The sequence below is a fragment of the Chionomys nivalis genome, chromosome 13 (assembly GCF_950005125.1).
Source record: "Chionomys nivalis chromosome 13, mChiNiv1.1, whole genome shotgun sequence".
Classification (NCBI taxonomy): Eukaryota; Metazoa; Chordata; class Mammalia; order Rodentia; family Cricetidae; genus Chionomys; species Chionomys nivalis.
Window position 1 is genome coordinate 50,516,318 of NC_080098.1, and position 15,356 is coordinate 50,531,673.

The following is a 15,356-nucleotide window of genomic DNA, read 5'->3' on the forward strand; positions in this document are numbered from 1 at the left end:
ACACACACACACACACACACACACACACACGAGAGAAAAGGAAAAAGAAAAAAAAAACACCTTACATTCTTCATTTTGATGATCAAGCTGTTGCATATTTCGTCAGTGAGAGCATCGGTGTTAGCTGTTGTGTACTTTTGACACATCAATACTGTTTTGATTACTCTCTACTTCCTCTACATTTTCATTCTATTTCTGGAATTTTCCACTCCTTCAAGGAATGCTGGTTCTTTTTAAAGAAGAAAGACCTTTCAAAAATCAAAACCAGTGCATGGATATGTTCTAAAAAACACGAAGCGCTGGGCATAGGGATGCTCCTTGCTACTGTGGAGTCATTGCTTCTGGTCACGACAATGAAAATAATTATGGTCTATATTATGTGCTAATTCACACGTATTTATAATTCCATTCCAATGCCGTAGGATTCCTTCTGCCTCATTCCACATACCTCATATGTATTTCCCTTCTATTGGCTCTTTAAGTCTAAGAAGGAAAGAAGAAAGCAAGACACTTGCTACAAGGTAATATTCACACCACTGCCTAGACTATCCATTCTAAACAAGCGGAGGGCATCTAGGAGGCTGCTGGCCACTTATGAAACCCCCATTCTGTGGCATGAATCATCACTTGCTAGCTTTAGGAATTAGGAGAAGAGCATATTTATATTAACAGGCTTAGAAATGCTTTTCTACCTTCTAAATTGGAAGAGGATTTCAGGAGCTAGAAGCAGCTTATGATAGCAACGAGGCATGAAATTACAGAAGCGCAAACCTCAAGTCATGCTCCCTCACCAAAGCTGGCGGGCTTCTCCCAGTGGGCAAGGCTCAGGGGAGAAATTTTCCACAAGGAAAAACCCTGAAGTAAGGGGCACAGTAACGGCTGATGAGGAGACCTGTGAAAACCTCATCTACCACTGGGGTATGTTGTTTCTCTGAAAGGTTAAAAAAACAAAAAAAAAAAAAACAAAAAAAAAACAAAAAAAAAAAAAACGGGGCAACTACAGAATAGTTCAGATTAAGGTGCTAGCGTTTATGGTTTATGTTCAAAAGTATTGAAGAATTCGAGTACACATTCTTTGGTGGTCTGAAAGGATACATTGTAGCCAGTAGGAGACTGAAAGGCACTGCCAAGCCAGTTCTCACCCAGAACAAATGCTCGCTGTGAAGGAGCTGGGTCAGTGGTAGGTGCTGCTACTCACACACTTGGTAGGAAATGAAAGCTCAGCTTAAAGGCACTTTGAGCACACCCTTGGAACACGTCAGAGTTTTATTTCAAAGGAGCAGATAATATTCTTGACAGTATCATAGTGTCTTTTTATATTTAAAAATTAATTAGGGGATAAAGATGTAGCTCATGGGTAAGAGTATCTGCCTCTGGTATTCAATCTCCAGCACTACCAATAATAATGATAATAATAATACATTGCAACAAAACATTAAAATCAAATGTGAATATGAGAGTTGTTTAAATAGGGTAGTATCTCCATGAGAAAAAGTACCACCATTTCATTAGCCATATTTAACAATACAAGAATAAATGTAGGGCCGGGCGGTGGTGGCGCACGCTTTTAACCCCAGCACTCGGGAGGCAGAGGCAGGCGGATCTCTGTGAGTTCGAGACCAGGCTGGTCTACAAGAGCTAGTTCCAGGACAGGCTCCAAAACCACAGAGAAACCCTGTCTCGAAAAACCAAAAAAAAAAAAAAAAAAAAAAAAAAAAGAATAAATGTAGTGGTCAAGTTGGGAGAAAAATGAAAGATTCTAGAACAGTATTTATGGTAGGTTCCATTTTTTTGTTTGTTTTGTTTTGTTTAAGACAGGTCTCATTATGTAGCTCTGGCTGTCCTGGAACTCTCTATGTAGACCAGGTTGGCCTCAAACTCATAAACATACCACCTGCCTCTGCCTCCCTAGTGCTGGGACAATTGTGACCAAAAAATTTCTAATTTTTATGGATAAAAAGATACACTGTCAATAAATATTAAGTAAAGAATAATATATAGAGAAAAATAATAGAAAAATGTCATACAAGATTGTTGCAACAAATATGACCTATCTGCTTTTCTAAAGTTACTCACTGGTCTGCAAGCATTTGTTTTCTTTTTAAAATGAATGAAATTCCATTAAAATGAAACAATAATTGCCACCATAAAGAGAACCCATGGCATTACAGGGAGTGAGCTGAGGTTTGAAGTTGAGATTCACTCATCTGTTAAATGAGAGTAATATCATGTACCTCACAGAGATGAGGGGTAAGAAATGAGGTGAAAGTGGTTAATGTTTCAGAGGGACTTGACGGATGGCAACTTTTGTGATTATTATTGGTACTATTATTGCTATTAATATTACTAAATCCCCCCAAACAAAAGATACCAGCTAAAAATTTAATCTAGATTTTAGAAGGCAAAATATTTCTGAGTAATTTAATTCATTATTCCACAGTGCACTCATAAATTTTTTTTCCTTTCACTGGGCTGTTACACAATACAAAAGAACTGTATACATAGCTTAAGAAGGAGAATGACCGTTCCTAAGCCACCACCAGGCCACACAGTCCTAAACCTCATTGTTTTACCTCCTCTCCAACTAACTTCCACACTTTTAGATGATTATTGTGTTTTCATTATAGTTACTTCCATGTGTATTGTAAACATGTAACTTTATGACAGGTCAGGATTTGTGTGTAAATGGACCCATATTGTTTGAATTCTTTTGTATCTTTTTTTTCAGTCAAATTATCTTTTTCTGGTTTATTATATTGTTGTGTTGCTAGTTTTATTTATATAACTATATTTTATGCTTTATGTTTTATATTATCGATTGCTTTGTAGATGTTTTTAGTTTAAGGCTTCTACAAACACTACAGTGCATACAAATATAAGTACAAATATTGACACTAGTGCCCCAGTGATGCTTTTAACACTTTTTGCTAATTTAGTGACCCTGTAATAAAATAGCATTTTAAACATTTAAATTGTGTCTCTAATTACTAAGGTTGAAGTTCTAATACATGTAACTATACTATAAATACATATATATGTATGTTTTACGCCAATTAAATGCATATGTAAGAATTTTAACCTCATATCACTATTTGGGAATTTTCAAATATGTTTTAAATATTATGTTTGATATATTACATTTTATTTATAATATTTATAACTAAATTTATATTGTGCTTGATATTATTGTATTTTATTTTCTAGGTACTTCATAATTTAAACTTCCCAAATAGGACTTTTTTATGAATTGGAGTAGGCTCACTATTTTCATATGTTCGTTCATCATCTCTTATGGAAAAGTCTATTTTTTTTTTCACTAAGTTTTAAGACCATCTCCTTCCTGTGGTAATAGCCGAATGTTTGGAGGCTGTCTTTTGATGGGCTCCCCCACCCACTGAGGATGTCTTAGCTATTGTGAGCACATTTAAAATATTTTTTAGCATCCGCTCGTTAGTTTACACACACCTGTGGGGTATAGACTGGGATGGAATTGAATCTATAAATGAGTTGGGCAATAATTTACATGTTATACTAAAGGGTGTTAGGAACTGCAAATATGGAATATTACTTAATTTGTCATACTTCTTTATACTTTCTTTCAAGGATATTCTACAACTTACCTCCTCTGAAGGAAAAATAAAACCCCTCTACATATCTTTCATCAGATTTATTCTTAGGTAATTCATATTTGTGATGCTACATGCTTTGTTTTCAGGCTTCTTTCTACCTGTGTCTATTTACAATATTGACTACTTTAAGCAGGTAACTTATTAAACTGCTATCACTCAAAATAATTTTTCTATACATAATTCTTTTGGTGTATACAACCCACAAATAAAGATGTCTCTCTTCTGCTACAGTTCCCTGTCCTCTTATTCCATTTTCTTACATCATGGCGCTTCTACTAAAACACGGAATAGAAACAGTTTGACCTTTATTATTGAAATTATCTTAGGTGAAGTGTAATATCATCAGTGGTTTTTGTTTCTGCCATTCTGGTTGGGAAGGGGTGACATCTGTTGTGGTTTTAATTTGAGTTTAATTTTATATCTCTGTTTGGTTAGTAAAATACCTTACTGTGGAACTTTTATTCACTTACAATGGAGTTATTTTGTTTTACTATTGTAGTGAGGTCTCTTTCTATATTCAAAACACAAATCTATTTCCTCTACTTCTTCACATATAGAGTGTAGTTTCATTTTCCTAAAGCGCTCTTTCTCTCTCTCTCTCTCTCTCTCTCTCTCTCTCTCTCTCTCTCTCTCTCTCACACACACACACACACACACACACACACACACACACACACATTACTGTTTAATGGTAAAGCTTAGCACCCTCCAGCACGAGGACTGGCATGGGGTCAAAGCAGCAGGGATGGTTGGGTGACCCCATGGAGCCTCACATGGCAAAGAGGATGTGGAAGGCGACCATCAAACAGATGAGCCCCATAGCCTCAGACAGAGCAATACCCAGAAAGGCATAGGAGAAGAGCTCTTGCTTGAGAGACGGGTTCCTGGCGTAGCCAATAATCAAGCTACCAACCACTGTTCCAATGCCAGCCCCGGATCCGGCCACACCAACTGTGGCAGCCCCAGCACCAAAAAACTTGGCAGCTGTGTCAATGTCCCGGGAAACAACACTGGTCTGGAATTCCCGTCTGGCCACCTGGACAGGGGAGCTGCTATGGAAAGACTGTGTAGATGGGGCCTCCAGTCGACTGAAGAGGGAGGCAGACACAGGCCTGATTAGACCCCTGGTACAGGAGTGAATCACAACTGGAGTGACAAGCAGTGCCTTGGTGGTCTACATTTTTCAATCTCCCAGCTTTAGCCCTTGGTCTAAAGTTTTCTTTTTTAATTAAAAAAAATGTACCTCAAGCTGACCTTACAGTTATTTATAGAGATTGTTTGGTCTCTGCCTCTCAATTGCAGGGGTTACAGGAACAAGTCACTATGCCTAGCATCCAAAATGTCTTTTCAACAAATACATTTAAATTTTGATAAAGTCAAATTTCACTTTTTTTTTCATGATCAACACTACTGTGTCCTCCCTAAAAAACCATCTACACAAAGCCATGAAGAGGTGTATATGCATTACAGAATTAATTCACTATTGACATCAATGATCTATTTTGAATTCGTCACTTTTCCTATGGAATAAGGTAAAAGCCAATGTTCATTTCTTTTCTTTCTCTCTCTCCCTTTCTCTCTCTTTTGGATAATTAAATATTGGTGGCAGCAATTACCGATCTCCAAAAAATTCTAAATACTTTTTAAAGGAATATGTTTTAAATTTCCCCCTTTTTCTTACCATTCTACCCAGACGGCACTCAGCAAAGCCCAGTGTATCCCTTACATATTTCCAGAAGTTCCCCAAAGACTCAACTGTGTTCACAGCTGTCAATCAGTGAGGCCACTGCTGAAGGCCTTACTAGTGGCTTTGCCGAGGATGCCCACCTACAAAGGTGCTTCGAGCAGGTGTTCCTTGAGCCTTCCTTGAAGGCCAGAGGAAAGCTGAGAACACGGGAGCTTTGGGTCTTCCCGAGCTTGGAGAAAACCTGCTTCTATGAAAGTTTTTCTCATCTCTGACTTTCAGCTCTCTTGCTATTGGACTTCCAATCCAGTTCAGTACAGGAGGAGGAAAAAGAATGTGTAACATATTCATCACATCTCTTTTGTCAATCCTAGTGCTCGAGGAAAAACCAGTTTTTCCTTTCTAGATTTGCCTCTTTTTTCTTCCTAGATGACTATTTCACTCTCCCATCTGAAAATGTTTTTTTTTTCTTTGTAAGGATTCTCTAAATATCTAAACCAGCAATAAGTCTTCATCCGACTTACATGTTTAAAGTCCTCAGTCAGGTGGTTTTCCCAGAAGAAACAGAATGTTCCAAACATTAGCCTTGGGCAAAATGAGTTAAGCCTACACATTAGGCCTGCCCAGTTGCTTTCACTCACTAATTCTGTTCCAGCACAGCCCACAGCATGTGAGGCCCTGAGCTGGCAAGGGGAAGAACTTTACCCTGTGGTAGAGGTTGGCAGGAGAAGTGGAAACAGACATAGAAACTTGCAGTTGGGATACTGCCAGGTAACTGCTATGAGGGACAGCCAGGGTCAAATAAGCATATGGCAAAGAGCAGCAAAACGGCCTGGGGCCAGGGAGATGCTAACAATAGCACCTCTATCAGAGAGGTAACCAGGGGTCCAAGCCTAGTGGAAGGCTAGGAAATTATTCTGTGGGAGGAGGCATGTTGTGCAAGGGTGGGGAGGTGGATGTGAACATAAAAGCCACCTTGAGTGTTCCTGATCATTAAACATCACAACAGTGCTTGTTGAAGCAGAAAAGTCATAAAGTTAAAAAAGTATCTCGAATAAAGTTTTGCTGCTTGTAAGTCAGGTTTAATACAGAATGTTGTCAAATGTTCATAAGATAAAGAGACATGCTTTCTCCAATAACATGAGAATATTTAGTATTAGAATGGAGAACTCAAAAAGTATTATCCTGATACCAGTTGTATATTCTGCAATTCAGTTCTGACCCTAAATTGCTCAGTTAGTATACCCTTTACTGGTTAAGAGTAATGTTCTCTACATAATGGCTCCCACTAAACTGACATCCTAAAAACTACCTTTACTTTGAACTGTAAGACACAAATGTAGTATAGTTATGATGTGGATGTCTATCTGTATATATGTTGCTTTTATTGGTTGATGAATAAACCTGTTTTGGACAATGGCTTAACAGAGTACAGCTTGGCAGGAAATCTGAACAGAGATATATAGAAAGAGTAGGTAGAGTCAAAGAGAGGCCATGTAGCTGCCGCAGGAGACAAATACCAGAACTTTATTCAGTAAGCCATAGCCTTGTGGAGATACACAGATTAATAGAAATGGGTTAATTTAAGGCATAAGAGCTAGCTAGGAATATGCTTGAGCCCTTGGCCAGACAGTGTTGTAATTAATATAGTTTTTGTGTGATTATTCAGGTGTGGGTAGCTGGGAACGAATGAGCAGTCTCTGCTTTACAAAATGATGCCCAGCATTTGGCAATGTACATAAAGCCTAAGAAAGCTTAAAAAATGGGCTTCTACACTCACAAAAATGGGAATTAATTGGAGCTTCTTGATAGCAGCATTTTTTTAGATAGGCTCTTTGTGCTGGTGGAAAGCAGAGGCATGATGCATTTAAGAGAAGGCTTCCTAACTCAGCATTAGCAAAAAAAAAAAAACAAACAAAAAAAAAAAACTGCATGGCTTTGTTAAGAAATGGTGGTTTCCTGGTCTGTGCTGGCAGCACAAATAGCTCTGACTCTTTTGCGAGGTTCTGCGTTTAAATGGGGTTTGTGAGCAATGTGATACTAGTTGTTTAATGGCAGCATAGACCTGCTGCATCTAGAGCCGGGGTGGTTAGCATGGTTGGCAGAGGCAGTGAACATACCTCCACCATGTTGGATTGGGCAGAGTCAACAGGCAGGGTTGTGGAGTTGGTCCTAGCCACACCTACTTAGCATTTAAATAAAATGGTGCTCCTGGTCAGAAAATGATTGCAGATATGCAATAAAGACAGATTCAGACAAAAATAAACCTCTGAATAGGTCACAGTGTGATTAAAAAATGTATGTAGGCTTGGGAGAGAAAGGAACAAAAGTATAGACAGTTATAAAAAGACTGGCAGTCATAGATTAAAGGAGTAAAGATAGTAAAAATAAATATTAAAAAGTAAAAGAGTAAAAAAAAATAGCCCATGTAAAGATGAAAAATACACAGAGAGTCTGGATTATATATATTATTGTGCATTCTTTGAATATTTTGACTGTGAATGAGCTAAGTACAGAGAAGCATTTCATTGTATGGGCTGTTAAACTAAACAAATTTATATATATTTTAAAGGTGTCTTGACTTTAAATTTTGAGTCTAAGGACATACTACTTTGGAAAAGAGGTTCTGCTTTTGTTTCTACAGAGGATTGCAAACTGCGGATCCCTTCTAGGCTTATGTAGTTTGATGAAACAAGACTCTCCAAAAGATCTTTGTGAACCCTAAAAATACTTTGCCAATCAAACAGGAAGCATTTTGAGGAAAACAATGCCCAAATTCCCTAAATGATTATTTATAAAAGTTTGTTTTCATTTAAAGAGGGATATGATATAGAAATGAATACTTTACATTGGCATGGGTTTTGGTTTATTGATACACATAAGGTCAATTTTATTATCTGTATATTTCTACTTTTGTTTAAGGTATTATGTTTATGCAACTCATTTAAAAATGTAATGTATAATTACATATTTTGGCTTAATAGATAGCCATCTATAATAGCCAAACTATAGTCATCTTAGTTATGTTTTCTAGATGTACAGAGATATATTTCAGATGAATAGCTATTCTTCAAATCTTTCAAAGTCCTACAGAATATGGCATTTAAAATGTTTTAAGAACTTGGACTTTTCTCAACAGTGAGACATGTCTGCTTCTGGTAGCACCAATTACTTTACAGAGGTTGATGGGCACTGAAGAAACTCATCATGGAATTTGTATTTAGTGTGACAAGGCTAGCCATTTGGGCAAGAAACTGCTCTTGCCTGGATTGCTTGAGGGCATGCTGTGTGAACTGGACATGCAGGACTCACAGAAAAGTAACTGCTGAACTTTCCAAAAGATGTAATGTTCCTTCAGGGTTTCTGCTTCACAGAAGAATCTACCAGGAATTCTGCAGGGCACAGAAGAAAATGACTGACAAACTGCCAATATAGGTGAAACAAATTTCCTGCTTCATCGACAAGTCTGCTAGATACTAAGGGCCTGTAGGTTGAAGATGGATGCCCCAACATTATAGAAGAACTTCGGATGACTGTTCAGGCAGCAAGATGTCTCTGTCAATTCTAGAGGTTTGGAAGTTGCTTACAATGAACTTCCTGTTTACTCAGGCAATATTATACCCTTCTCAGGTCTTTGATAAGGCTGAAGAGTAGATAGTTATAGTTACTTTCCTCTCATGACTTAATCAAGTTATTTTTAATATAGGAGTTAGACTCCTTAGGATAGGATAACTATTGAAACATTTAGCATATGATTCTAGTTTGATGTTCATGCTGGCTGTAATTCTAATTTTTATGTATGTTTTTGCCTCTACTTTTTCCTGGACAATACTTGATATTTGTTCTTACTGTATATAGTTTTATGTAAGACTTAGAACTCTCTTACTTGTACAAAAGGGGTTTGTGATGTGGGAACTTCTTCAGCCTATGGTTTTTAAGATATCAGCCCACTTTGGGCATGGTCTCATGTACTCTAAATGCAGACAAAAAGTGTTCATGGGTCTCTTGGCTACTGGATTCAGTTTCAGTTCCCAGTGCACACAGAGGACTGTGGATTGCTCCCCTTTCTGTGAGTTTATTCCCAAATAAATAAACTTTTGTTATACTCCACTCTGGACTATTGTAGAACTCTTTTGTATGCCAACAAGTTAAGTATAAAAGCTTAGCAGAACTCAAAATGAAAAGAAAAACTATACTTAAGTGATTAAAGTTTCATTATGAAGGAGACTCAAATGGAAAGTGTGTGTAGGAAGGGGGGCAAGCCCTGATTGAATGAAATCTTGTGTATTGTTGACAGTTGGCACAACCCTATGAAGCCCTCCAAAGTCTTGGACCCATGGGATGCTGATAAAGGTGATTCCCCATGTGGGCCAGGCTCAACATGGGTGGCAAAGCTCTCCTCAGAAGTCTAAGTACCAGTGTTTAATAATAATTAGTCAGTGTGTGCAAAGGCTAGCAACCTCATCTTCCTCTTCCCTGGTGTTTATGGCCTGAGACTGCTGGCCTTCAGAGACCTCCTACCCAGGCTAACTAATACCTCCTGCCTTACCGCCCCATTCTGGGATGTACATAATAAACATACTGAGATGTCAGGTGGCAAGACATAGAATTAAAAGACATTCCCACCTTATCCCAGCCATACTGTATGTGTGTCTGTCCTTTCTTCATTCCATCCCCACAGCTACTCAGGGTGTGTAGTCAGCTTTCTATTGTTCTAACTAAAGGCTTGAAACAACTTTAAAGAAGGGAAGGCTATCTGTAATGGCAATTTTGGAAGTTCAATCAGAATAAGTTGACTCCATTTGGGCCTGTGGTGAAGCAATAGAACATCAGGGTAGAAAGACGAAGGGGAGAAAGCTGCCTCATGACAGCCAGAAAGCAAGGAAGGAAACAGGAGGAAGGGGCTAGGACTCCAGACACCTCTCCAATGACCTACTCTCCACTGTTACTCCTTTCAGAAAGGTTCTGCCATCTCCCAATAGTGCCACAGGTTGGCAAATACGGCTTTAGTACATGAGCCTTTGGGAGACTCCTCAGTTCCAAACTATAGCAGTATGGACTTGGGTTCAGGCAGAGTGCTCCATGCCCTCGTTTCTGCTTATAAAGGCATGCTGCCCTCTCTCACTTCAGTGTATTCACCACCAGGAATCTATTGGTTTTTTTTTTTAATTGGAGGTTCATCCTACAAGAAATATTGATTAAATCACTGTTCAAGTTCCAAACCTAGGTAACCCTGGGCATTGCCCTATTCGCATAACACAGGCATCTTATCACTCAGGAAAAGCCAAGTTTGGGAAGATCTGTGCCAGCTGGAAAATGATCAGATACATTTTTTTTTCTGTGCTACAAATAAAACTGGCTAGAGACTAGATATAAAGTACGCCAACACAAAGCCCTTTGAAGTTGTTTGGTAGGGACTTCTAGAACCTGCCAGAAACCAGCAAAACATGAGCTAGTGATCTCTAGTTGAAAGTGTACAGAAGAAGCCTGCTCACTCAGCTGATGCCCTTTGCTGTTACAAACTCACCATTCATACATAACAAGATATTTCTCACTGAAAGGAGCATGTAAAACATGTGACCTGGGACAAGACATGACTGTCTTTGCCTGAGTACAAGACACATGGACAGTCCACTTGTTACCATCCTGCTGGTAAGTAGTTCCTCCCCTTTTCCTATAAACCAGATCAATGCCCACAGATGGCATGATAAATCTGAACACACTTTCTGTGTCAGTGTCAAAAGGAGCCCTTTCTGTTTAAGAAAATCTGATGCCAGAACCCTGGCTTATATATGCGTGAGACAGTGAGCTGGCAGTACCCATGTCAACCAAGAGCCCTTACAACTACCAAGACGTCACAAGTATGGAAGAAATTAATTTTTAAAAATACGTACACTTTTTTATCAATAAAGGTAAGGAAGGAAAATTTAAAAGTCTTATTTGTAGTACCAAAAAAAATCCATCATGTAATAGAATAAACTAATTAGCAATGTAGCACAGAATCAAGAGATTGTAGAAAAGAGAAATGTGAGCTTTGAGGAGGGTAGGAGAACCATGGAGCAGTAGCAGGAAATGGTCACAGGGCTAGCTTTGATAAAGATGGCGTAAGATGGCTGAGATGCTTGCTGCATGGAATGAACTAGATTCTAATATGGACATGAGGATGAGAGACAATGCTCAGAGGTCCAGCAGCCCAAAGAGGCTCTCAGTACACCCGTGTTCAAGCACTGAGTCTGGGTAACACTATGGTTGTGTTCATTGAACTTCTGGGTTAGAAGGTCTTATTCCAGCCTCTGAGGACTACATGGCTCTCACTCAACTCTGAGGAAGGAGAGGGAAGGCGGTTTACACAGCTCAAAGTAAGCATTCAAGGACAGATGAAAGCCATCAGGGATGTCCTAGAGGAGAACATCTAATTCTAGGTTTTCGGTTCGAAGAGATTTCATTTCTTGTAATTTTACAACAGAGTTTACATGTATTTGAGTTTATGCTGATTCAAAAACAAACTAAGTTTGACTAAGCAATACTAAATAGTGATTTTTTAAAAAGTGCTTACTGGTATGGTTATTTTTTGTTCCATCACCATCTAGTGGAGAAAACCTTGAACTTCAAAGAGCTAAGGTTTGAGAAGAAATGCAGGGCCATCATACTATTTTACTTTCATTCAGGTCTCACAATTGAGGGTGAGGTTCTTATTCTTCCTTAATATTTGGAAACAGACCAGAAGTTAAGTAGTTTTGCCCAGGGCCACACTATGACTCATTCAGTTCCAGATAACTTGAAATTAAATCTAGTACATTGTTACCTCATACTACATTCATATGGCTCAATTCTATTCTTGTCTTCAGGAGTAAATTAGATAGATATAGATAGATGAATAGATAGATAGATAGATACATAGATAGATACATAGAGAAATGATGTGGAGAATTTCCTTATTTCTATATGTGAGCAAATGGCACGTGCAAAAGGAATAGCGTGAAGATAGGGTAGAACACATGACTAGTATGCATGTGTTCTACAAGGCCCTGGCTTCAATCTCCATCACAAAACAACAACAATGAAATTAGAAAAGGGGGCCTCCCAGAGACTGAGCCACCTTCCTTGCTCACAGAAATGATATTTCTGTTGGCGGAAGTTTCCTGTCTCAGAGCTGCTCGGTCCCAAATACCTGGGAGCTGCTTCCCAAATTACCACACAAAGGCTTAATATTACTTAGAAATGCTCGAGCACTATCTCAGGCTTATCATTAACTAGTTTTTACATTTAAAGCTAACCCATACCCCTTATTTACTTATGCTCGGCCACATGAAGGTACCTTTTCTCAGTACAGTTTTTTTGGGGGGAACGTGGGTGTAGTTTTATAGGTTACTTCCTGCTCTCTCTTGGTCAGTGTCTCCTCTGACTCCACCCTTCTCCTTCCTATCATCCTTAGTTTGGTCATCCTGCCTATACTTCCTGCCTGACTACTGGGCAATCATCATTTTATTAAACCAATCCGAGAGACAAATCATTACAGTATACAAGAGGATTATTCCACAGCATTTCCCCATTTGTATAATTAGAAAGGAAGGTTTTAACTTTCACATTAAGATTATATACAACAAAAACAGTTACCAAGAAACAATTACAGTTACAATATCCAGTCTGTTTGTATTTGGCAAAATAAAAGAAAATATTTTATCATCTATCTTACCTTTGTGAGTCCAAAGTTTCGTATCTAATTTACCTTTTATCATAACTAAGGAAAACTATAACTATCTAGTCTTGAACTCCATCAAAGAACCCAGAAGGATGAAATGTTACCTGATAACAGGAACCACAAGTTACCTGGACAATCACCGAAAGTTCCTCTGTAACATTGGGGCATCAAACTCTAGCCTACAGGCCTAGTATATCTGACAAACTTTCCTCTGAAGCAGGGTATTTTGAAGGACTGTCTTACTTTGTATTGGCAAAGTTTAACAGTTGCCTTTCTTATGTCCTGCTGGACCAGTTTGGGAAGTAACTGTCAGCAATTGAGGCAAGGGTAGTTTCTTTGCCCACATGGCTAGCTTTTCCCATAAAGGAAACAAACTCCATACAGAGTTTCTTCAATGCCCATCACTCTCTTTGAAGTAATTAGTGCTGCCAAGAGTAGACATGTCTCACTGTCAAGAAAAGTTTAAGTTATTAAAACATTTTAAATGCCATATTGTGTAGGTCTTTGAAGTGTCTGAAGATTGCTTACCTAACTAAAATAGATCTCTGTATGAAATAGATCTCTGTGTGTATATTGAAAATATACCTAAGTTTGTTATTATAAATGTCTATTAATTTGTATTTCTTAATTACATATTACATTTTAAATGAGTTGCATAAGCATCATACCCTTAATAAGAGTAGAAATATTCATACAGTATAACAAAATTAACCTTAAATTTGTATTTATAAACTAAAATCCTTACCAATGTAAAATATTTGAATTAAAGTAGATTTAATAATCTATCTTTTTATCCTATCATTTCTATATCCTATTCCCTTTATTTTAGAAAGATATCTTTGAATTTAACTCTTTTGTTTAGCTTTTTTTTTTAAACTATGACCAATAACAGTTTGTAGCCAAGCCTGCTAAACAATGACAAATATCCATAATATATTTTTTGGGGGGAGGGGATGTGGGTGTAGTTTTATAGGTTACTTCCTGCTGATTGAGGGTCCTGGTAATCTTTGGAGGACTCTGAGAAAATTTAGGATTATGGTCAAGTCCTGACTGGAGCATTCTGTATGGTTGGATCACCTCAACCAGTTACCTTGAAGCTGTTCTGGATGTAGAACTCAGAAACTGCTCCTCTGAGACACTGAATCATTAGAGACATTGAATCTCCTATCAGAGATTTTCCAGGGGGTCTTCCTTGATCAAACCTGATTTTTCTTAACCCATAATGAATCCACAGCCTCTCATTTCCCATGGAAATAAAAGCAGAATCTCTTTCCCAAAGTAACATACATTTTGACTTAAATTTTGAAGTCAAGATATTTTTAAAATATATAGGAAGGTTTAATCTAACAGCTTTCATAATCAAATGTCTCTCAGCAGTTATTCACTCATTAACAGTCAAAAATCTAAAGACAACACAATAATATACATAATCCAGATTCTCTGTGTATTTTCCATCTTTATGTGGCTTATCATATTTTTATTACTCTTATTTCTTTCTTAAAGACTTTATTTTACCCTTCTTTTCTCTCCCAACCTTACATATATATTTTTAAACACACTGTAATCTATTTATAGGTCTTCTTTCTTTCTTTCTTTCTTTCCTTCTTTCTTTGTTCTGGATTATCTTTATTGCAAATCTCTATCTTTTTCTGACCACATGAGTCTTTTTTTTAAAAAAAGATTTATTTATTTATTTATTAAGTATACAATGTTCTGCCTGTATGCATGCCTGAAGAGAGCACCAGATTTCATTACAGATGGCTGTGAGCCACCATATGGTCGGTAGGAATTGAACTCAGGACCTTTGGAAGAGCAGGCAGTACTCTTAACCACTGAGCCATCTCTCCAGCCCTCCCCCCCCCCATGAGTCTTTAAACTGCTAAATGGTTTGACTAGGACCAAAAAGGCAGCTTTGGCAGCTGGTTTCAATCCACTCCTTAGCTTCCTGAGTGCCTAGCTTCATGGCAGCATTACCAGTTGGGACCATGTTTACCATCCCAACTCTAGGAATTTTCTGAGTCCTGTCACTGAGTAGTGTGCCACCCACTGTTCATAAATCCCATTTAAGTGTTTGGTGGCAGGATCTCTTACAGGAGCCACAGGGTTTTTGCTGCTAATGCTGAATCAAGAAACCATCTTTTAAAGGAGCTGTATCTCTCTCTGCTTGACACCAGCAAACAGAGCCTCTCCAAGAAAAAATGGTTACCAAGAAGCCGAGTTTGACTCCAGTTTTGTGTGTTTATAATTCTTTTTAAAGCTTTTTCAGGCTTTCTGTGTAAATTCTTGCTGAACGTTTTGGGCTCAGACCCAAACGGCTGGCAGCCACTTCCCAAATTATCAT

General features: G+C 38.1%; 1 pseudogene; it reads right to left on the reverse strand.

Annotated features, from left to right (window-relative positions):
- Positions 1-4,398: 4,398 nt before the first annotated feature.
- On the reverse strand, positions 4,399-4,809 carry LOC130886164 (ATP synthase F(0) complex subunit C1, mitochondrial-like; annotated as a pseudogene).
- Positions 4,810-15,356: the final 10,547 nt, after the last annotated feature.